Source organism: Prionailurus viverrinus, chromosome C2 (assembly GCF_022837055.1).
Source record: "Prionailurus viverrinus isolate Anna chromosome C2, UM_Priviv_1.0, whole genome shotgun sequence".
Classification (NCBI taxonomy): Eukaryota; Metazoa; Chordata; class Mammalia; order Carnivora; family Felidae; genus Prionailurus; species Prionailurus viverrinus.
In genome coordinates, this window is record NC_062569.1 from 91759950 (window position 1) to 91780818 (window position 20869).

A 20869-nucleotide genomic window follows, 5' to 3' on the forward strand; every position below is an offset into this window, starting at 1 on the left:
TGCCAAAACAATATTATGCTGGAATAACTGAGATAGTTGATAATGGCAGGGAAGACAAATAGTAAAGAGCAGAGAACACAGAAAGAGACTCATGAATACACAGAACCTTGATAATTGACATGGTGTTGTATTGGTGGGAGAAAGAGTGGACTTTGCCTCAACAGTTTTGAGACAGCTGGTTAACCATGTGGGGAAAGTGAATTTGGATCTCTACTCAGATCATGCACAAAAATCAACTGCAATGGTTTAAGATTTAAAGGTGACAGGCAAAGGACCAGGGGCAGCAGAGTCCCACACCCCCACCTCTATCCCCACCCCTACCCGTACCCCCACTTCACCTGCCACTACTAAACTCCACTCACTCCCAGTTTCCAGGTCGGCAGATGTACTGTTGAATCTCAACAGAGTTACCTTGAACTTAGGGAATCTTTTGAAACAAAAGCAAATCCTGCCATCATGTTGCAGCCCAATACAATGTGAATTTACTTTAAAAAAATAAATGTGTTCTTCTCTGCCATTTTTAAGACAAGATTTCCATTAGCAAGGCATTCTATTTGCCATTAATCAAAGTTTATGGTTCACACAAAAAAATTTAGAAGAAAATATAAAATGTCTTATAACCCCAAGTATGGAAAGATTTCTTAAACAAGTTTTAAAAAGCACAAATAATAAAAGATGACAAATTCAATTACATTAAACTAAGAACTGTTAATGAAAAGATAAAAAAAAAAAAAATCCTAAAAGGGAAAAGACAGGCTGCAAACAGGAAGGGGATAGTTGTAGCAATGTAACTGAAAAAGGAGTAGTATCTAGAATATACAGCATTCCTATTGAAAGAAAAAATAGAAACCTCCCAATGTCAAAGCAATGGGTAAAAGACATGAACAGGCATTTCAGAGAAATATGAATAGACAAAGAAGCACATATACATTGGTAATCAAGTTAAAACCACAATTTGGCAACAACTCAATTATTGGCAAGGATGTGGATAAAGGAGAACTGTCATACACTAATGATGGAAGTTTCAATTGGTAAAATCACTTTGGAGATTCATGTCACATTACCTAGTAAACACGAAGATGTGCATACTCTGAGCCTAGCACTTTTATCCCTAGGTAGAATGCCCTAGAGACTCTTGTATATGTGCCAAGGAATCATGTACAAAACTGTTTATAACATTTAAAAAATAACATCAGAAAATTTCAAATACCAATTGCTGATCTACAGGAGAATAGATAATCTTTGGCACACTCAGAATGAAATTCTGTACAGCAGTGAAAATGGAACCAGAGCTATAGTCATTAACATGGATTATTTAACAAATACAATATTTTTAAAAACGCACATTGAAGAATGCAAACAGCATGATTCCATTTGTACAAATACAAAATTCAAAACAATGCAAATTAAACTATTGTTTAGGGATACAGATGTTTTTGATATAATATAGGCATTTAAAAAAATCACTCTCATTCTTCAAAACCATGCAATAGTAACAGAAATTATGGACTGTTTTCCTTATGGAAAAAATTCTAGATAACTTTGTAAACAGAATATTAATAAAACCAATACAAATCCTAATAAAAACATTAGTATAATTACAAGACATATTACATTCTTTTTTTTTTTTTTTTATTTTTTTTCAACGTTTTCTATCCATTCCTGGGACAGAGAGAGACAGGGCATGAACGGGGGAGGGGCAGAGAGAGAGGGAGACACAGAATGGGAAACAGGCTCCAGGCTCCGAGCCATCAGCCCAGAGCCCGACGCGGGGCTCGAACTCCCGGACCGCGAGATCGTGACCTGGCCGAAGTCGGACGCTTAACCGACTGCGCCACCCAGGCGCCCCCATATTACATTCTTAATAAGTAAATATGTCTGCAAACATTAGAATTTATCTTATAGAAAAGAGGAAGATAGCTTTTTAGAAGAAGGCTTAAGGAAGGTTGAGGAAGCTGCTTTCGGGCAAAGATCCTAAGCCTGAAAATCAGGAAGAACTGTGTAACAAGCACTTCCTATTTAGGTATAAGCACTTCCCAGATAGGGTATAAGTCTAAAAGAAGTCAAGAGAAGAACTTGGGATGGGTAGGTTTTGTGTACAGAAATTCACAGTTTGATGCCTTCAGCTGTGTTAGTATACTTTGCAGTTAGCTACTGCTCCTTAGTAGTACAGAACATTTATGTGTGGAGAAAAACGTTATATAAACAATGTAACTTTTGTGTATATTGACACAATTCCCTTACTCATTGTATTAAAGTAACACAAGTTGTAGCATAATGAACTGAACATACATATATTTCATAAAACTATAAAGTAAAGGAATGTGAAATACAAATTTGGCAGTAGTTCATCTCTTTGGAGAAAGAAACAGAATGGGCTTGATTAGAGGCACAGAGGGGTTCCAAAGAATTAATATTCTTAAGCTGATTATGGGCATGCAAGTATCCATTTTATTATTATTCTTTAATATTCATATAATATATATACATTACATATCTCTAGTATGAATATTTCATAATAAATCAAGCAATGTTTGATATTTTCATTGTAAAATGTTAGGAAAATATAAAATGAAGAATCAAAAATTGAAGTTAGTTATGTAATTTACTAGGAAAAGAAAATAAGTGTTTTTTGGTTTAAAAACAAGATTTGCTACCTGTAAAATATGCTAGCAATGTACAAAGTATAAAGAAGAAATCAAAAGAAACAGAAAATTAAAAATCACCCCAAAGTCCATCACCGAGAGATCTTTTGATGACTATATATACACATACATGTATAATTTTACAGAAAAAAATTTTTTTTTAATGTATTTTTTTTATGACCAGAATGTCATAAATTCTGGTCTGCAACCCAGTTTTTTTCATTAAACAATATGTATTTCTTTCCATACATATGTAATAGTCATATTTAATGACTTCATAGTGATTAGTGGTATATCAAATTTACATAACCGAGCATTTACTGCTGGGTATTTAAGATATTTCTTAGTTTCTTTTTGCTATTACAACCAATATTTCAATTAACATATTTTCAAATACTTCTTTAACACTTGTTCAGTTACATTATTATTATTATTATTATTATTATTAGAGATGGAAATACTGTGTCATGAGCTTTTTTGTGTTTGTTTTTGGCCAAGGATAATTTTCTCTTTTCAAAGATCACTTGCTTTAAAAAAAAAAAAACAATATATACATTTTTTAAATACAAGGAGTGCTAACTGATATTTTGTTTTAGTAAGTTATTTTCTAAGGTTAAACTATTCCTTCTACAATTGGTTATGCTCTAAAGAAAAAGCATGAATTAGAAAGCTCCACACCCCCCTCAGGGAGCCTGAGTGGTGGAACTTGTTTTTAAAATATCTGAAAAAAAAAAACACTTCAGAGAAGGTCCAAATCAAAGGCTGAAATGATTAGACTAAGGATTACCAGCTGAATGGAAAGTATAAATAGATGAAAGACAGACAGGTGGACTCTCTAGAAGCAGAAATGGGGACTTAAAAGGGGTCAATGAAGGAAGCCAGCAGAGAGATGATCAAAGTGATGAGAGCAGAAGGAAAAGCTGAAGGAAGAATAAAGGCACTTTCCAAAGACACCTTGAGACCTGAAAGAAGGGGAGGCAATGTGGTGAGTTGGAGGAGATGGATGTGAGTCAGCTGCAGGAGGCGGTTGGAAGGTGATCAGGTCAAGAAACCAAAGTGCACTGAGTCAGAGAAAAAAACTAACGAAAGCCTGCATTAAAGAAACCAAGAAGATGGAACTCAAATGTCAGTAGAAATGGTTGTTTGTGGAGGAAATAACAAATATAAAAAGGAGCACTGGTAAATATGAACAGCATTCATAGATCTTATAATTTAAAAAAAGTGTGACATTTTCTTCACAGTGTGAATGAAGTTAAGGAAAAGTGGCTACTGCTCTAGAGGAAAAATGAGGGCTATCAGGGTTCACACAACCAGGTAGCAGAGGGAAGAGAGGATGTTTAGTTAGTTTAGACCAGGAAAAGGATTTGGATCAAACAAGCTCTGAATTTGCTACCTGAACCACAGGGCACAAAATACCAGACAAGAACTTAGTTTCATGCAGACATTTCCAACACATATGATCAGCTCCCCAGCTTAGCCCCACAGGTGGGTGGGCAAAAAGAACAATCCAAGAAGTCTTTAACATAAAAACATTAACAGAGGGAATGCCCAAGATGGAGTGCCAAAAATTCTATGTCTTCAAACAACACACAGACATTTTTCCAATTAAAGAAGAAAAATAAGTTTTAAAAAGCTTCAATGTCAATTTGAAAGGTGCACAATAAAAACAATTAAAAGAAAGTAAAAATTAATCTTAGTTCTATCCCCTTAATCTCACAACTCTTTGCATTTTTGATGTATACTTCATATCTGTGTCTCTTGCTCTGTATCATTTCTCTTTGAATCTATTATGTAGTATCTGTTTTTACAAAAATGGGTGTAATCTGAAATCCTATAGTAGTTACTATATCCTGCACACATTTCTATGCCACTGAATATTCTTTTTCCAAATAATTTTTAATGACTACTTGGTACTTCATTACCTCTGTGTATCATATTTATTTTCCTCTGTTGGACATGGAACCTATTTCAATTTTTCATGTTATGAATATTGCCTCCTTGAACTCCCTTAGGGTTAAATCTTTGCACACATTAATGATTATTTCCTTAGCATAAATTCAGTCATGGGAATTGCTAGATTAAAAGGATAAGAACATTCAAAAAGATTATAATATGTGTCGCCAAATTGCCTTCAATAAGGGTGTTTCCATTTATACCATCATGGCAGTATATGAGAGAACTTTGGCAAAATTATCGCGTTTTTTGAAGAATAGAACAAAGCTCCCAGAAACTAAATTTTGACTATGGGCTTTGGAATTATGTGACAAATGTTTGAATGTAGGCTCTTCCACTTACTGGCCGTGAGACCTCAGGCAAGTCACTTAACCTCACTAAACCTCAGTTTCTCCATTGTATTGGGATAATACCTAACTAAAGTTTTTGATAGGATCAAACAAAGTAAGGTATAAAAATGCTTAGCACAATACATTGTAAACACTAAAGAAACAATAAATGGTATTCCTTAGAATTTTTTTCTTAGGGTTTCACACTGAAAGCTACCAAGAATAGCACATGGAATGAGGCACCAAATAGAAGGAATTCAGACTACAGGAGGTACTGAAGGAAAGCATCAGGGCCACCACAAAAGTGGCTCACAAATGTGGGTCAGAAAAAAACCTTCTGAAAAAAAGAAAACCAATTGAATCTACCATAATGTACTAGTGCTGTCATTTTAGCAGTGTAGCTACATGAGGCTATAACACAAACACAACCTGTACTTTCCTACTAATGGACAGGGAGGAAATGAAAGCACCATGGGAAATCTTACTCTTTGGCTATGAGGCCCAGCTGCTCTGCAGACACCTTACAAGGAGATAATGAAAATTACAAAAGGAAGATTTTAAACCCTGAGATGTATAAGCTCTCATAGGGGGTTGATAACACCATTCAAGCAATAACAGGAATAATGACCTCAAAAAGAAGGAGGAACGCAGGAATGGAAGGAGGGAGGGAAGGAGGGGAAGAAGGGAAGGGAGAAAATACCAAAGTGTACAGACCAAATGGATGGGTCCCACCATACTGGCCCTAATAGATTTCATTAGGGGAAATAGTTCCACAGATGTATAAGTTGGAAATAGGCAGTTGAGAACTCCTGACATACTTGAATGAAGACAAGGATGCAGAGTGAAACTGGGAAGCAAAATAATGGAAATGGAATTTGAGTAAATATGGAGGGAGAGGGGTGGTACCTGGAAACCCTCAAGAAGAACCAAGTGTTATAGGGCATTGCTAGTGCTTCTCTGCCACATGTAGGGCCTCATAGAAAAGTTCCTTCCCATGATACTGTGGAACAACAAGGCAAGTCACCCACAGCTGCAGTGGAGGGAGGCGGGAGATTAAGAAGGGTTAAGGTTGGCCTTTTTTTTTTTTTTTTTTTTTTTTTGTCTTCTTATTGATTTGGCTTGATTTCACCAAATTAGGAAAGGACAAGGTGGAGATAGGGGGCTAGGAAAGGAGAAGAGTAGGAAGGGGGGTGGGTAAGGGAAGCAGTCAGTCCCCACCATTGCTAGTCCAAGGGGAACCCAGAGATGCATGAGATGGGCCTGGATTTCAAGGAGTTCCAAATTCAGTTAGGAAGACAAAAATCCCTTAATATGAAAACATAAACACATATGATAAATCCCCAGGTAAAAACAAAAGATGTGGCGGAGTGTTGGCTGTGGGCAGCTGTAGCTGGGAAAGCTTCCTGGCATAGAAGGCCTGGCTGGGATCTGGATAGGTGATGAGGAGACGAGGGGGTTCTAGATTGCAGACTAGGCAAGAGCTAGGCAGCTGAGGCAGGACCGAGAAGGCATGTTGACTAGAGACCTGGTGACATGTACCACCATGTGAAAGGGATAGGACGGTAAAATAGAAAAAGCTTGGGCTTTGGGGCCAAGAGGACTTGTTCTTCCACTTACTAGGACCTCAGTTTTCTCACCTCTAAAATGAAGATGTTGGAAGGATGAAAAAAATAATATGGATAAAGCACTGACCATTACTGGAGCATCATAAGTGCTTAGAAAGTGATATAAAATGTTATTATATTACTACTTCTGGAAATAGAAGCACAGTGTAGTAAGGAGAGAATAGGAGAATGATAACATAAAAAACAAGTTGGGGTTTCCAGAGATTAAAATGTTCAAATAAGAAAGGTACTATAAAAGGGGTGATAAAAATGAAGGAATGGATCAGAGCAGGGCTACCTGAAGTGTGGTCCATGGATCAGCATCCCCAGCATCACTTTGGGAGCTTGTAAGAATTACAGACATTTGACTCCACCCCAGAACTACTTAGTCAGAATTTCTGGGTGTGGAGCTCAGCAATCTACATGTTAAGAATATCCCCAACCTTAAAGTTTCAAAGTCCTGGGCTGGAGTAATCAGAAAAATTTCTTGGCCAAGAGATTAGCTCCAAGTATATACACCTGATTCCAGTTAGGTTTGACCTCAAAGTTAGTCTTTTCACAAGTACAGGAAGGTTATTAATTTATGAAGAGAACCTTAGAGATTCTGCATGGAAAGTAAAACCATGGAAAAGGATTAAGATTGACAATAGTCACAGAATATGGGTACAGTAAGTGGGATAAGGTTGTGTCAGTTTATGTCAGTTCAATTATATTTTCCTGGTAATAAAGTTACAAATTTTGGAATTGTGAATGATGTTGATTCATTTAAGCCACAAAACAACCCTATGTGGTAGGTACTCTTGTCATCCCCTTTGTGTAGATGAGAAAAGTGAGGCATGGTGAGGTTTCCAAGGTTACATGCTAATATGTGGCAGAGCCAGGATTTGAACCCAGGTGGTGAGGCTCCAGAATCCATGCTTTTAGCTGCTAGACTAAGCTGCTTTCCCCCCACCATAATTTATTTAACTACTCCCTTACTATTGGACATATAGGTTGTTTCTAGTATTTCACTTTCATTCTTTAAAAAAAATTTTTTTAAATTTACATTTATATATTTTTGAGAAACAGAGTGAGACAAAGCATGAGCGGGGGAGGGGCAGCGAGAGAAGGAGACACAGAGTCTGAAGCAGGCTCCAGGCTCTGAGCAAGTGGTCAGCACAGAGCCTGATGCGGGGCTCGAACCCACGAACTGTGAGATGATGACCTGAGCTGAAGTCGGACGCTCGACCGACTGAGCCATCGAGGCACCCCTACTATTTCACTTTCATAAATAAACACTGTGAAGAACATCTTCAGATATAAATCTTTAATTCCTGATGACTTCTGTAGGACAGAGTCTCAGAACTGAAATCCTTGATCAAGGGCCACAATTTTAAGGCAATTGTTTTCCAGATAATGTTACAAGGATAGCCATTTCATCCCACTCCACCAGCATTATATTTAAAGTCTTAGTATTCTTGATAAGCAAACTGGCATACCATTATAAAAATTCTTATTTCTTTTATTCAGGTAAAGTTAAAATATTTTTATATGTTCACCAACCTTGTGCTTTTCCTTATTTGAAAACTGTTAAATCCTTTGCCCACTTTTTTGAAACCACAGTTTTAGTGTTCTTCCTATTCAATTCTGTGAGCTCTTTAAGATACCAAAACTTAGGGGCACCTGGGTGGCTCAGTCAGTTGAGTGTCTGACTTCAACTCAGGTCATGATCTCACAATTTCTGGGTTCGAGCCCCATGTTGGGCTCTGTACTGACACCTCAGAGCCTACAGCCTGCTTCAGGTTCTGTCTCTGTCTCTCTCTCTCTAACCTTCCTCTGCTTGCACTCTGTCTCTCTCTCTCTCTCCCCGAAAAATAAACAATAAACATTAAAAAAAATTTTTTTAAATAAGATACCGAAACTTAACCTTTTGGCATGATTGGTACAATTTGTTTTAGTTTATTTTCCTTTTAATTTAGTTATGACTTTTATAGATAAGTATTTTTAAATGTTTATGTAATAAAATCTATCAGTATTTTTCCTTCATGATTCTCTGCTACTTTTACACTTAAAAAAAAAAGAATTTCCTCATTCCCATAAAATATCCTCTGTTTTCCTCCCCACACCCCCCAAAAAGAAACTTTCCAAACTTCAAGTTTAACTTGAAGTTACAATTTGATGGAGTATATTGACAGTAAGAAGTTCATTTCTTCAGAAGGCTAAAAGAGCTATCTCTGTATGTTCACTTTTGCTGTTGGTTATCCTTTGAATTCCATGAAACCTGCATAAGATCAAGAGACAGCCAGATAGTGGGAAGGGTAGAGAGCTGGAAATAAATGAAGTCCGGAGTGTTAATCTACTCTGTCATTTATAGTCACGTTTTCTCAGGCAAGTTATTCCACCTTTCAGTGCCTTCACTTGAGAAATGGAGATGATGATACCTGTTCATTTCCCTTATTTATCTCTTGGGATGTTCTGAGGATCGTGAGTTAATATTAGGAAAGTAGACTGGTTTAGCAGTCTACAGTTCTGAGATTTGTTCATTCATTCAGCTCTTCCAATGTACTAGTCACCAAGCTGGATTCTGGGGTTTTAACACCGAGTAAGACATGCTGTCTGTAGTTGATGAGGTTGAACAATGTGTATTGGCTCATTTAAATCTTTTAACAACCAATAAGTGGGCAAAATGAGGTGGGTGAAATGGGTGAAGGGGGTTAAAATGTACAAACTTCCAGTTATAAAATAAGTCATGGGGATGTAATGTATAGCATGGTGACTGTATTGCATATTTGAAAGTTGCTGAGAGTATATCTTAGTTCTCATCACAAGGAAAAAATGTAACTATGTATGGTGATGGATGTTAACTAGATTTATTGTGGTAATCATTCTGCAGTATATACAAATACCAAATCATTATGTTGTATATCTGAAACTAATATGTATCAATTGTAAGTCAATAAAAAAATAATCAATGAAGTGGGTAATATTAATAATCCCAGCTTATGGATAAAGAAACTGGAGAACAGAGAGATTAAATAACTTGCCCAAGGTTACACACTTGTAAGTTGTAGAGCTGGGACACAGGCCCAGGCAGTCTAACTCCAAAGCCCAGACTTTAAACCACCATGCTGTGCTGCCTCTCGAAAGATGATGGTGAAAATTAGATGATAATTGCAGAGTGAAACTTTATTTGGAATATTTTCATTTTTAAGACTACAGAAAGAGAAGACCATTTGGCCTCCTCACTACTTTTATCTCTTGGTTTCTCCATTGACAAATAGCACAAAAGGGCTCTCTTGGACAGGGCCTTGGGGCATAGGGAGGAACAGACCAGGATCCTGACTTGAAGGAACTCATGATCTGATGAACCAGGGGTCTGAAGCTGTGGTAGAGAACCTCAGTCTGAAGGTTCCCTTCTAAGTGGCTTTCTCTGATCAGCTGGCAACCCCCCCGCCCCCCAACACACACACCTTTGCCTACCCATCCTCTTCTTCAAGGGCCACCAGACTGGAGATCTGGGTATCAAGGCTGGCCTGAGTGTGTAGTGCTAACTTAATGCCTGACATGCAGTTGGAGCTCAACCAATGTTTATTGAACTAAACTAAATGCTTATGTCAAATTATAGAATATTTAGAAGGACTAAATGGAGGATATGATAATTTTTTTCAACCATTAACTTCTGTTAAGAGGAAAAAAACAACTTTCTTTCTAAGGACAAACAGATCATAATTATTATTGAGGGTTGGGGGAAATGGTTACAATATTTTTGAGGCTGCTTCTCTCTTTCTACATGAAAAACAAGAAATAAATAAGAAACATGCTCGTTAGGAATGCCGAACAACAAAAAACATGGGAGAAAGAAGTCAAATCACTTCATTTTTCTTACTATTAGTAATTTTTCTTGTATGTACGTGAAAGACTTGTTGAAAGAATAGCTAAAATTAGTCTTCTCTCCGCGGGTATCATATTACCTTTGTCCCCATCATACTGATAAGCATTCCCCGAGGGTGGAGGAAAACAGATTTCCACCCCAGTTCCCAGGGGAAAAAAATCAATTATGGATGAGAAACACATAAAAGCCAATTAATTCAGGTTACTTAACCTAAGAAATCTTGATTCTTCCTGCTTTTTCAGTGTAAAAAAAGATTTCAGACAGGAGCTGAGCCAAAGGATACAGACCAGTTAAACAGCTACCTTGCAGGCATTGTGTTAAACACTTTCCATTTATAGTTCATTTAAACCTCACAACCACCCTTTGAAGGAGACACTACCTCAGTTTTACAGATATCCAAAGGAATATCCACCAGTAAAAACTGAGGCTCAGAGAGGTGAGATGTGTTGCCCAAAGTCACAGAGATTGGAAAATCCACTTTTATCCAAACTCTCTGTCTCTGGCAGAGGCAGACCTTATTTTTTCTCATTTCACACTTTACCACCTAACTCATTGGCCCTGCCTAATTATAATGTCTGTTCATTTCTGTGGCTTCAAGTAATTATAAAATTGTTCAGGCAAGTGAATCCAACATTCAGTCAGCATTTCCTAGGATCCAGACTTGGGGGAAACAGGCATAAAGTTCCCAGCAACTTTTCAGCAAACACTATCACACATATCTGGATTATTTTCCATCTTAGGAACGGATGATGTGGTTACCAAGACTACCTTGCATTATAAAATAGGGAGCATCTCAATCCTCTCATTCTCACTAGCTTTGATAGAGGCACCTCAGCCTGTGCATATTGGATTCTGAGAGAGCATTTGAGAAAAAATTCAATCAGGCTGTTGTCAGGCAAGAATAGAAACAAAACTACAAGGCATGAGTGCTTGTTGTACGTGCCACTTTATGACAGTGGCAAATGGATGAAGTCTACTGTTCACTCACCTTGAACGAAAAGCCTCCCAGAGATGAGAGAGATAATGGATTTTATTTGTTATGGATCAACTAAGCCTTCCCAATACTATTTTACGTTGTGACATAGAAGTTGTCAAGGAGTCTTCTCAGTTACAAAGACAGCTTTTTTTGGTACCAATCATTAAGTCCTCTGCTAACACAGAAGCACTTCCTAGATACCTGATCCCTAGTCCCGGTTGACACGTGGCTTCCTTTCCTTTATCCTAAAATCACTTAGATGACAGAACCAAAATATGACAGAGCAGAGTCCCACTCCTCACAAGTAATGAGTAATTGAGTTTTGTGGAGTTTACCTTGCAGACATCTCTAGCATTGGTTCTTTTTCTCCATGGCCACTGCTATGGCCACCATGGTTCGGGCTATCCTCATCATCATCTGAATGGTTATAATTTCTGTAAGTGGTTTCTCTGTTCCAAACTTGCCCCCCTTTAATTCAGCATCCATATACAGCCAGGATGATTATGATCTAACCCAAAATGCTCATTAAGTCTACTTAAAACCCTACAGTGGCTTCCTTTGCATTAGGATAAATAATAATAATAATAATAATAATAATAATAATAATAAAAGCCAATATTAACTATATGCGTAATCTTGCCACGTACCACATAACTTATTATTTCTTGCAGGAACCTAATAAAGGGAGGTACAACCTTCACTGCTATTACTTACTGAGGTCAAGTTACTTAACCAAGGCTCCACATCTAGAAAGTGGCAGAGCCATGACTCAAACCTGGGTTTGTATCATTTCAGATGCATATTTTAACCACCAAGTTATCCATGTGATGGCATGCAGGTTCTCTGTGACCTGGCCTGCCCACCACTCCAGCCTTGTCTCTTCATGAGTCCCTCTTTGCTCCTAATGCCTCAGCTCTTTGAGCTGCTTACAGGTCCTGGACCTTGACATGCTATTTCACACCTCTGGTTTTGCACATAAATCCCTTCTCTATAATGCCCTCTTCCCTTTGTTTATCTTGTGGAGTGTCTCATCTTTCAAGATTCATCTCAAGTGTTAACTCCTCCATGAACCTTTCCTCAGCCCTCCTCTCCTTGGTAGAATTGACTACTCCATTCCCTGTGTATCACTGTACCTTAATTATGCTTTCATTTTGGCAACCACAACACTTTCCTATCCTTCCATGGACAAATGATTCCCTCCTCTTACATCTCTATGAATTCCTTAAATGCTGAGACCATGTCTTACTAATCCGTTTTATCTATAGTATCTAGCCCAGTGCTTGGCTTACAGAAATTTAACTGCAAATATTGTTGAATGAATGAAAATACTTGTTTGTACATGAAGTATGCTGCTTGGTCAGAGCACCCCATGCCAATACATTGTGAGATTTATATTGCTTTTATTTACAGCATCAGTGTAATTAGTAACTTTTTTTCTTTACTGAGGGACTGAATATAAAACTCTGAAGAAGTACATGCAGCTTTATGATAACTAAACATTTTGACATCCTCCCAATTAGAGCAGAAGATAGGAGTGGAGAGAAGATATTGTAGTCTACCTACCACACTTATTTTCACTTGAGAAAGTACTGGGAAAATGATAACAATGAGTTGTCACTGTACAAGCCAAATTTGGTATGGCAGTTACATACCTATCTGCCTCTACAATGGGAAATATTCATATTTGAACCACAATGCACATATTTTATTATGCATAATAAAATAAGCTAATAAAATGAAATTAATTTGAAATTTTAATTTAAAAGCAAGAATGACAGCAATGGAAAGCCACGACCAACTCAAGACGGCATAAATGATGTTGTGTGAACAAGGAATATATCCCCAAATTCCAGAAATGCCAGTTCTACATGTCTACACATGCCACATGGAAAACACTACATGGCAGCCAGACTTCTTGATTACTAACTCACTAGCAGCCAAATGCAATGTCTAGCCGATACATTCTGGTCCCATCTCAAAACCATATATCTCCAATATTTCCACCTACTCTTGAATCTCAGCTCAAGGGAAACTTCCTTGAGAAAGCCTTCCTTGGTCTTTGCAGTAAAGTCTGTATACACCCTCAATGAACTAACATTCTTTTCTTTAGGGAGCTTATTTGAGTTTATAAAAATACATTTAATAGTTTGTTATTTTACTAACAGTTGCCTCCCCAAAGCATCTATAAGCTCCAGGAGATCAGAGATCTTGCCTGTTTTTTTCACCACTTTTCCCCCAGTTGCTGACACATAGCCAGGCACTCTTATAAACATTATGAATGAATGAATGAATGAATGAATGAACAGAATGATTCCTTCACCTCTTATTCATTGTCCAGTCCTCTGAAGAATTATACCTGGTTCCTTGGGAAATACATATCAAAACCATGATGAGATACTACCTCACACCTGTCAGAATGGCTAAAATCAACAACATAGGAAACAATAGATGTTGGCGAGGATGTGGAGAAAGGGGAAACCTCTGACACTGTTGATGGGAATGCAAACTGGTGCAGCTGCTCTAGAAAACATTACAGAGGTTCCTCAAATAGAACTACTAGGGTAGTTACAAATAGAACTACCCTACTCTCCAGCAATTGCACTACTAGGTATTTACCCAAAGGATAAAAAAATACAGATTTGAAGCGGTACATACACCCCAATGTTTAAAGCAGCATTATCAACAATAGCTAAACTATGGAAAGAGCCCAAATGTCCATTGACTCATGAATGGATAAAGATGATGTGGTATGTATATACAATGGAATATTTTTTTAAATGTTTATTTATTTATTTTGAGAGAGAGTGAGAGAGCATGAGTGGGGAAGGGGCAGAGACAGAGGGGGAGAGAGAGAATCCCAAGCAAGCCTGTGCTGACAGTGCAGAGCCCGACGCAGGGCTCAATCTCATGAACCTCAAGATCATGACCTGAGCCAAAACCAGTGTTGGATCCTCAACCAACTGAGTCCCCCACGTGCCCCTACAATGGAATATTAGCCATCAAAAAATGAGATCTTGCGATTTGCAACTGCATGGATGGAGCTAGAGTGTATGATGGTAAGCAAAATAAGTCAGTCAGAGAAAGACAAATATCATATGATTTCACTTGTACGTGGAATTTAAGAAACAAAACAGATGAACATGTGGGAGGGGAAAAAAGGGAGAGGGAAACAAACCATAAGAGACTCTTAGAGCAAACTGAGGGTTGACGGAGGGAGGTGGATGGGGAAAGGGCTAAACGGGTGATGGGCATTAAGGAGGGCTGTTGTTATGATGAGTACTAGGTGTCTATGTTAAGTGATGAATCATTGAATTCTTGAAACCAGTATTGCACTCTATGTTAACTAATAGAATTTAAATAAAAATTTGAGAAGAAAAAAACCACAAAGATTCCTTATGAGACTCAAGCTGGTACTCAATTCATTCCTCCTTATTGTTTCCTTACCTTACGACAAGGATCAGTCATTATTTTCTAATCCATTCTCCTCTCAACCTCCATTCAAAAAGGCTTCTTAGAAAGGGCAGTTTCTAACCAACCTGAACTTTCTGACATGTGTGGGATCCAGGTCTAGGTCATGCAACATGAAAAAAGTGAACAAAATAAAGGAAAATGTAGTGACTTGGAGTACCTATTAGGTTATTTTAAACACTCTGCATAATTCCTAAAAAACTTATTATTTCATTAAAAATAATTTAAACCACTTATATTTTCTCATATAGATAAAAAGGGGTTTATTTGCTGATTTTTTCCATTTCTCAATATATTTTGGCCTTGCATAGTAAAAGCCTTGGAACAGAGTTGATTGTGCTGATTGTTGGCATATATAAGCCACATGTGTGGTCTTTTAGCAGAATTATCTGTTGATTGTTCCTAAATGACAGGGCCCTGTGCTCCAGGATTCTTTTCCACTCAAGAGTCTTGGCCTACTCCTCCCTTCCTACTTCTCTGTTGCCCTCTAACTCTTCTACATCTTTCCCTCCTGGTGGTCTGCCACAAAGCTATGTCCCTGAGCCCCTTTACAAGTATAAAACACCTATTTTCTGAGATTCTTACGGAGGAAGAATACTATGCCTGCCACTCTGTTGGTCCTGGGTGGAGAAGGGACAGGCAATGTAAAAGTGTAATTGGCCAAGTTCTGCTTTCTGGAATTCCTGGAAATCTAGTGCATTTTAGGAAACAGCCTTCATTAATTCTCCTCAGTACCAGACTCTACTTAAATTACACTTGGAAAGACTAGTTTAAGGGAAAGAACAGATAGTATAGTACTCATCATGGATTCTTCCCGAATGCTGGGACAGTTAAGGAAAGTAAATGAAATGTCATGGTAGTGGGCTCCCTACCCCAAGGGCCAGCCCAGTGAAAGATTCTGAAGACAGCAGGGGTGGCGCCAGTTGGGAACACTGGAGATTATGGGGTGTGGGCAGTGGCAATGATGTCATTTTCCTCTGGTACTTTCATTAGGCAGGAGGTAGGATAAAGAATCAAGGGGCGCCTGGGTGGCTCAGTCAGTTAGGTGGCCGACTTCGGCTCAGGTCATGATCTCGCGGTCCGTGAGTTGGAGCCTCCGCGTCGGGCTCTGGGCTGACGGCTCAGAGCCTGGAGCCCATTTCAGATTCTGTGTCTCCCTCTCTCTCTCTGACCCTCCCCTGTTCATGCTCTGTCTCTCTCTGTCTCAGAAATAAATAAACATTAAAAAAAATTAAAAAAAAAAAGAATCAAAAGGAGGGGACAGAGCAAGAGAGAAAGGATATGAGTAAAAACAATGAGCTATAGATACAAATGCTGGTATAAATATTATCTCTAGAAGATTAACTTTTGCATTGTTTGATTTTAAAAATCGGGTGCCTGCGTGGCACTCTTGATTTCAGCTGAGGTCATGATCTCCAGTTGCTGAGATCAAGCCCCTTCTCAGGCTGTAGGCTGACAGCACAGGAGCCTGCTTGGGATTCTTTCTTTCCCTCTCACTCACCCTCTCTCTCTGCCCCTCCCCACCTCTCAAAATAAATAAACCTTAAAAAACCCATGCTCATGTGTTATCTGTTGAAATTATCTCTTAAAAATAGTTTTAAAAATAATAAAAAACCGCATCTGGTTCTTTTTGCTCTTTTTTCCTTTGTCCTCAAGACACCTGGAGGCTTGGGCCAAGGAAGATGGGTGCTGACACTGTGGCCCTCCCTTAAACATCCGAAGACACTAGAAAGCTGCCTGTTGCCTTGTTAACACACACGGAAAGGTGTGTGTTATTTCTGACAGCGCCACAGGCAGAAACAAGGCGCAGGCACAAGACACTACCCACAGTCCGTGTCTTGGCACATACTTCGGTTCATCAGAGAGGGCGACCCCCAGCTCCTTCTGGGGGTAACTGAACAGTTTGGTCCTGTGCCCAGGAAGTCTTTTTGGTCTTGAAACCTGGCCCTGACTTTCCCGCACAGACCCGCACCCGGTGTTCCCGGGGCGGAGGTGCTCCCGCGTGCGCCCTTCCTTTGGTTCCTGGGCCCTTGCGCTCCCTGGAGCCCGCCACTGCCCGCCCTGCGTTGGGGTGCTTTCCGGCCCACCCTCCTCCCCGACCTTGGTCCTACCTGCCGCCCTGGCCCGTGCTCCCTCACCAGGGGCAGCGCCGGCCCGTCAGCTGTGGGTCTACACGAGAATGGGCTGGAAGTTGAGCTCAGGACGCCACGCGGGCCCAGCTCCCGATGCCAAGGTCACGGTCTCGGAGAGGCGCCAGCTGTCCGGTCCGGCCACAGCAGCCCCCCCACCCCCCACCCCCCGCGCCGACCCTCTGGGCAGCTGCCGCGGCCGGGGGCCTCGGAACTCCGCCCCTCTCCCGCTCCCCGCCCGCCTGCCCCCTCGGGGTCCCAGACTGCGGAGCCCGGCTCCCTTCGGAGCCCACTTGCCGGCTGCTCTGTTATCTTGCACTCCTGGCAGCCCCAGCACCCTCACCGTCTTCCCCGTCCACATGGAGCTGCGCTGACTCCTCTGGAGCCCAGCGCCGAGGGCGCGTCTTTTCTCTCCCGGGGGCCACTCGTTGGGTCTGGTTCCCGGGGACCGGGCGCCCCACGCTCGGGTCCTCTCCAGTCCTCTCAGCGCTGGGAATTCCTGGACCCTGCTCCTGCAGTCTGAGAGAACCCCTTCCTTCCTTCTTGGAAATGGAAAGAGGCTTAAGACGGTGGGGGCTTACGACTCCACCAACGTTCTCCGTGCCAAGAGTGAGAAACTTTTTTCTTTTTTTATAAAAGGCCAGAGAGTTAGAGTAAAATAAATATAAAACCCATGCTCAAACTCTTACTCATTCTGCAAGACTCAGGTCATGCGCTGCCTACGCAGGGAGACTTTCTCGGTGCTCGCAAACAGCTCCCTCCTCTCTTCTGTCCACTCTCCGCGCCAAAGGGCTCCCAGTCCTCCTCGGCCAGAAGCAGTCACCGCTGGCGTGTCATTTCCTGTACGGAACCGACCCTGCGCTCCTTGAAGACGGGGACCCACCTGCCTTGATCATCCCAGTCCCCATCCTCTGGCATGACGCCCGCCGCCTGTCAGGCGCTAGAATATTTTTTGAAAAGGGGGAAAATTAATTTATTTTGTAGAAACCCAGTTTTTTTCTTTTTACCCTCAAACAACATGTACTCCTTTGGGTGAGCAGCTTGCTGGTGTCTGTAAAGAGCCACAAAAATTATTATCCCTTTGATGCAGTAATTTCATTCTTGGGGAAATTTCCAGAACAAAATAATGTTCATGGGCAGATGATCATAGCAAGATTATTTTTTTAAACATAAGATAATAGCAGTAAAAAAAACACTAAGGCAAACAAACAAAGCAAACTGTCAACAATAGGAAATTGGTTAAATAAATTATGGGAGGGTAACTTAATGAGATATTACACAATCTTTAAAAATGAAAAACATCAGGGCAGAGTGCTCAAAATGTTTTTTAGAACAAGAGGGAGTATTTATTTTTAAAGCAAAAAAAAAAAAAAAGAAGAAAGAAAGAAAAAAGAAACCTAAAAGAAAATATGAAGTAACATGATGATGAAGTGTTTGCAAAATAACATTAAGCCATAAGAGTGAAAAGTTGCATAGTTACTAAGCTTAACAACTTTAAGTAACAACACAGATTTCTCCTCTGTGTTTCCATTTTCTTGCTTCAGAGGAGCATAGACTCACATCTGGACTCTCAAATACATCCTTATCAGACCCCAGTTCTGCCCATTGACTTACTTCCCTTCCAATGCAGCACAAGGAGAGGTAAACAAATGTTCCAACACCAGGATAGAGTGAAGGGAAGAATCTAGTTAATAAAAATAACTTGTTGTGATGAACACTGGGTGTTATATGTTAGTGATGAAGCACTGAATTCTACTCCTGAAACCAACATTGCACTGTACATTAACTAAAATTTAAAAAATAGTAATAAATGCCAAGTCCTCCCTCAGGCCCAAACACCCAGCAATACAAATTCACAGTGGGGGATTTGGTTCAGTAGCAGTAGGTATTAAAATGTCCTAACGACTGTACAACCTAGTCAGTGCCAAAAGGCTGAATTAATTCAACTCCAAAACTGAATGATGCTGCGGCCTTAGGCCTAATTAATTCTTCTCAGGGATTAGCTTATACCTGGGCATAATGTTCAAATGCCTTTGATTAAGAAAGTTTCACTCTGAAGAGCTATTATTACATTTTAAAGATGAAGAAACTGAAGCTTACAGCAGTTAGGAGGTGGTGGAAACATGACCAGCCAAGGTGTTTGACCATTTTGCCCATGGGTCTCAGTGTGTACATCTCCCACTAGAGGTACAGTAGATGGTTTTGAGTGGTACACAGTTGATGACGTTAAATAACTAGATCACGTGGTGAAAAAATTTATGTCTTTTTCAGTTCTCTTGATTCTATGGATTATGTCTGGGAAGAACTATCATTTTTGTGATTCTTTTTCTTTACACCTCTCTACCACATGCTAATCTGTTTTAACAAAGAGAAAGCCTGCCTCGGGCTCAGCACCTTTGCTAGGCAACAGTTCCTAAGTAGAATTTAATATCATCACTTTCTCTTCCTTCTGATATTATTCCTTACACTATTAATTTCTAATTGATACAGGCTTTCCACTTACAAGGTGATGTAGTTTCCATTTAAGGTCAATTTACTTGCGTAAGAAAATTGGGTAATTTTCAAAGAAAGATATTAAAGGAAGAATAAGACCAGTGATATTTGGATATAGTAGAAATGGCAACATAATGAAGGTGGGACACAGATGCCTGACATTTAGGAAATACTGCCTCACACTCCATTATGACCAGTGGATGGAAGGTATGGTGGGGCATGTTTCAGTTGAAAATGAATGGATACTCGAAAAGAATGTGTATTCTTTTCTAAACTCTAAAAAATTCTGATTTCTGCTGCTTTAGGGTGAAATGCTCTGAATGTATCTGTTAGGTCCATGTGATCCAGTGTGTCATTCAAAGCCATTGTTTCCTTGTTGATCTTCTGCTTAGATGGTCCGTCCATTGTTGTAAGTGGGGTGTTAAAGTCCCATTCTATTATTGTATTGAGTTTCTTTAAGTTTGTTATTAATTGACTTATATATTTGGCTATTCCTACATTGGGGGCATAAATATTTGCAGTTGTTCAATCTTCTTGTTGGATAGCCCCCTATATTATGATATAGTGCCCTTCTTCATCTCTTACTACAGTCTTTGATTTAAAATCTAGTTTGTCTGATGTAAGTATGGCTACTCCATCTTTTAATGTCCATTAGCATGAAAAATAGTTCACCCCCTCACTTTCAATCTGGAGGTATCTTTGGGTCTAAAATGAGTCTTTTACAGGCAGCATATCAATGGGTCTTGTTTTTTATCCATTTTGATACCCTATGTCTTTTGATTGGAGCATTTCAAGCTGTATTACAAAGCTTTACTCATCAATACAGTATGATACTGGCACAAAAACAGACACATAGATCAGTGGAACAATATAGAGAACCCAGAAATGGACCCACTACTATATGGTCAACTGACCTTTGACAAAACAGGAAAGAATATCCAATGGAAAAGAGACAGTCTATTTAGCAATTGGTGCTGGGAGAACTGGACAGAAACATGTAGAAGAATGAAACTAGACCACTTTCTTACACCGTACACAAAAACAAACTCAAAATGGATGAAAGACCTAAATGTGAGACAGGAAATTATCAAAATCCTAGAGGAGAACATAGGCAGCAACCTCTTTGACCTCAGCTGCAGCAACTTCTTACTAGACATGTCTCTAGAGGCAAGGGAAACAAAACAAAAAATGAACAATTGGGACTTCGTCAAGATAAAAATCTTGTTCACAGTGAAGAAAACAATCAACAAAACTGAAAAACAACCAACAGAATGGGAGAAGATATTTGCAAATGACATATCTGATAAAGTGCTAGTATCCAAAATCTATAAAGAATTATCAAATTCAACACCTCAAAAACAAACAATCCAGTGAAGAAATGGGCAGAAGAAATGAACAGAC

At 39.4% G+C, this 20869-nt stretch overlaps 1 protein-coding gene across 4 annotated transcripts in view; it reads right to left on the reverse strand.

Moving 5' to 3' along the window:
* Window positions 1-17754, reverse strand: part of CASR (calcium sensing receptor) — an 89118-nt gene extending 71364 nt beyond the window's left edge. For 3 of the 4 annotated variants that reach the window (XR_007155479.1, XR_007155478.1, XM_047874171.1), the window contains exon 1: window positions 17319-17740. The gene's annotated coding sequence lies outside the window, so the exon portion shown is untranslated. Of the gene's footprint in view, window positions 1-17318 lie in introns of all 4 variants that reach the window. The other variant, XM_047874172.1, reaches the window with a different exon arrangement.
* Between the last annotated feature and the right edge of the window lie 3115 nt (window positions 17755-20869).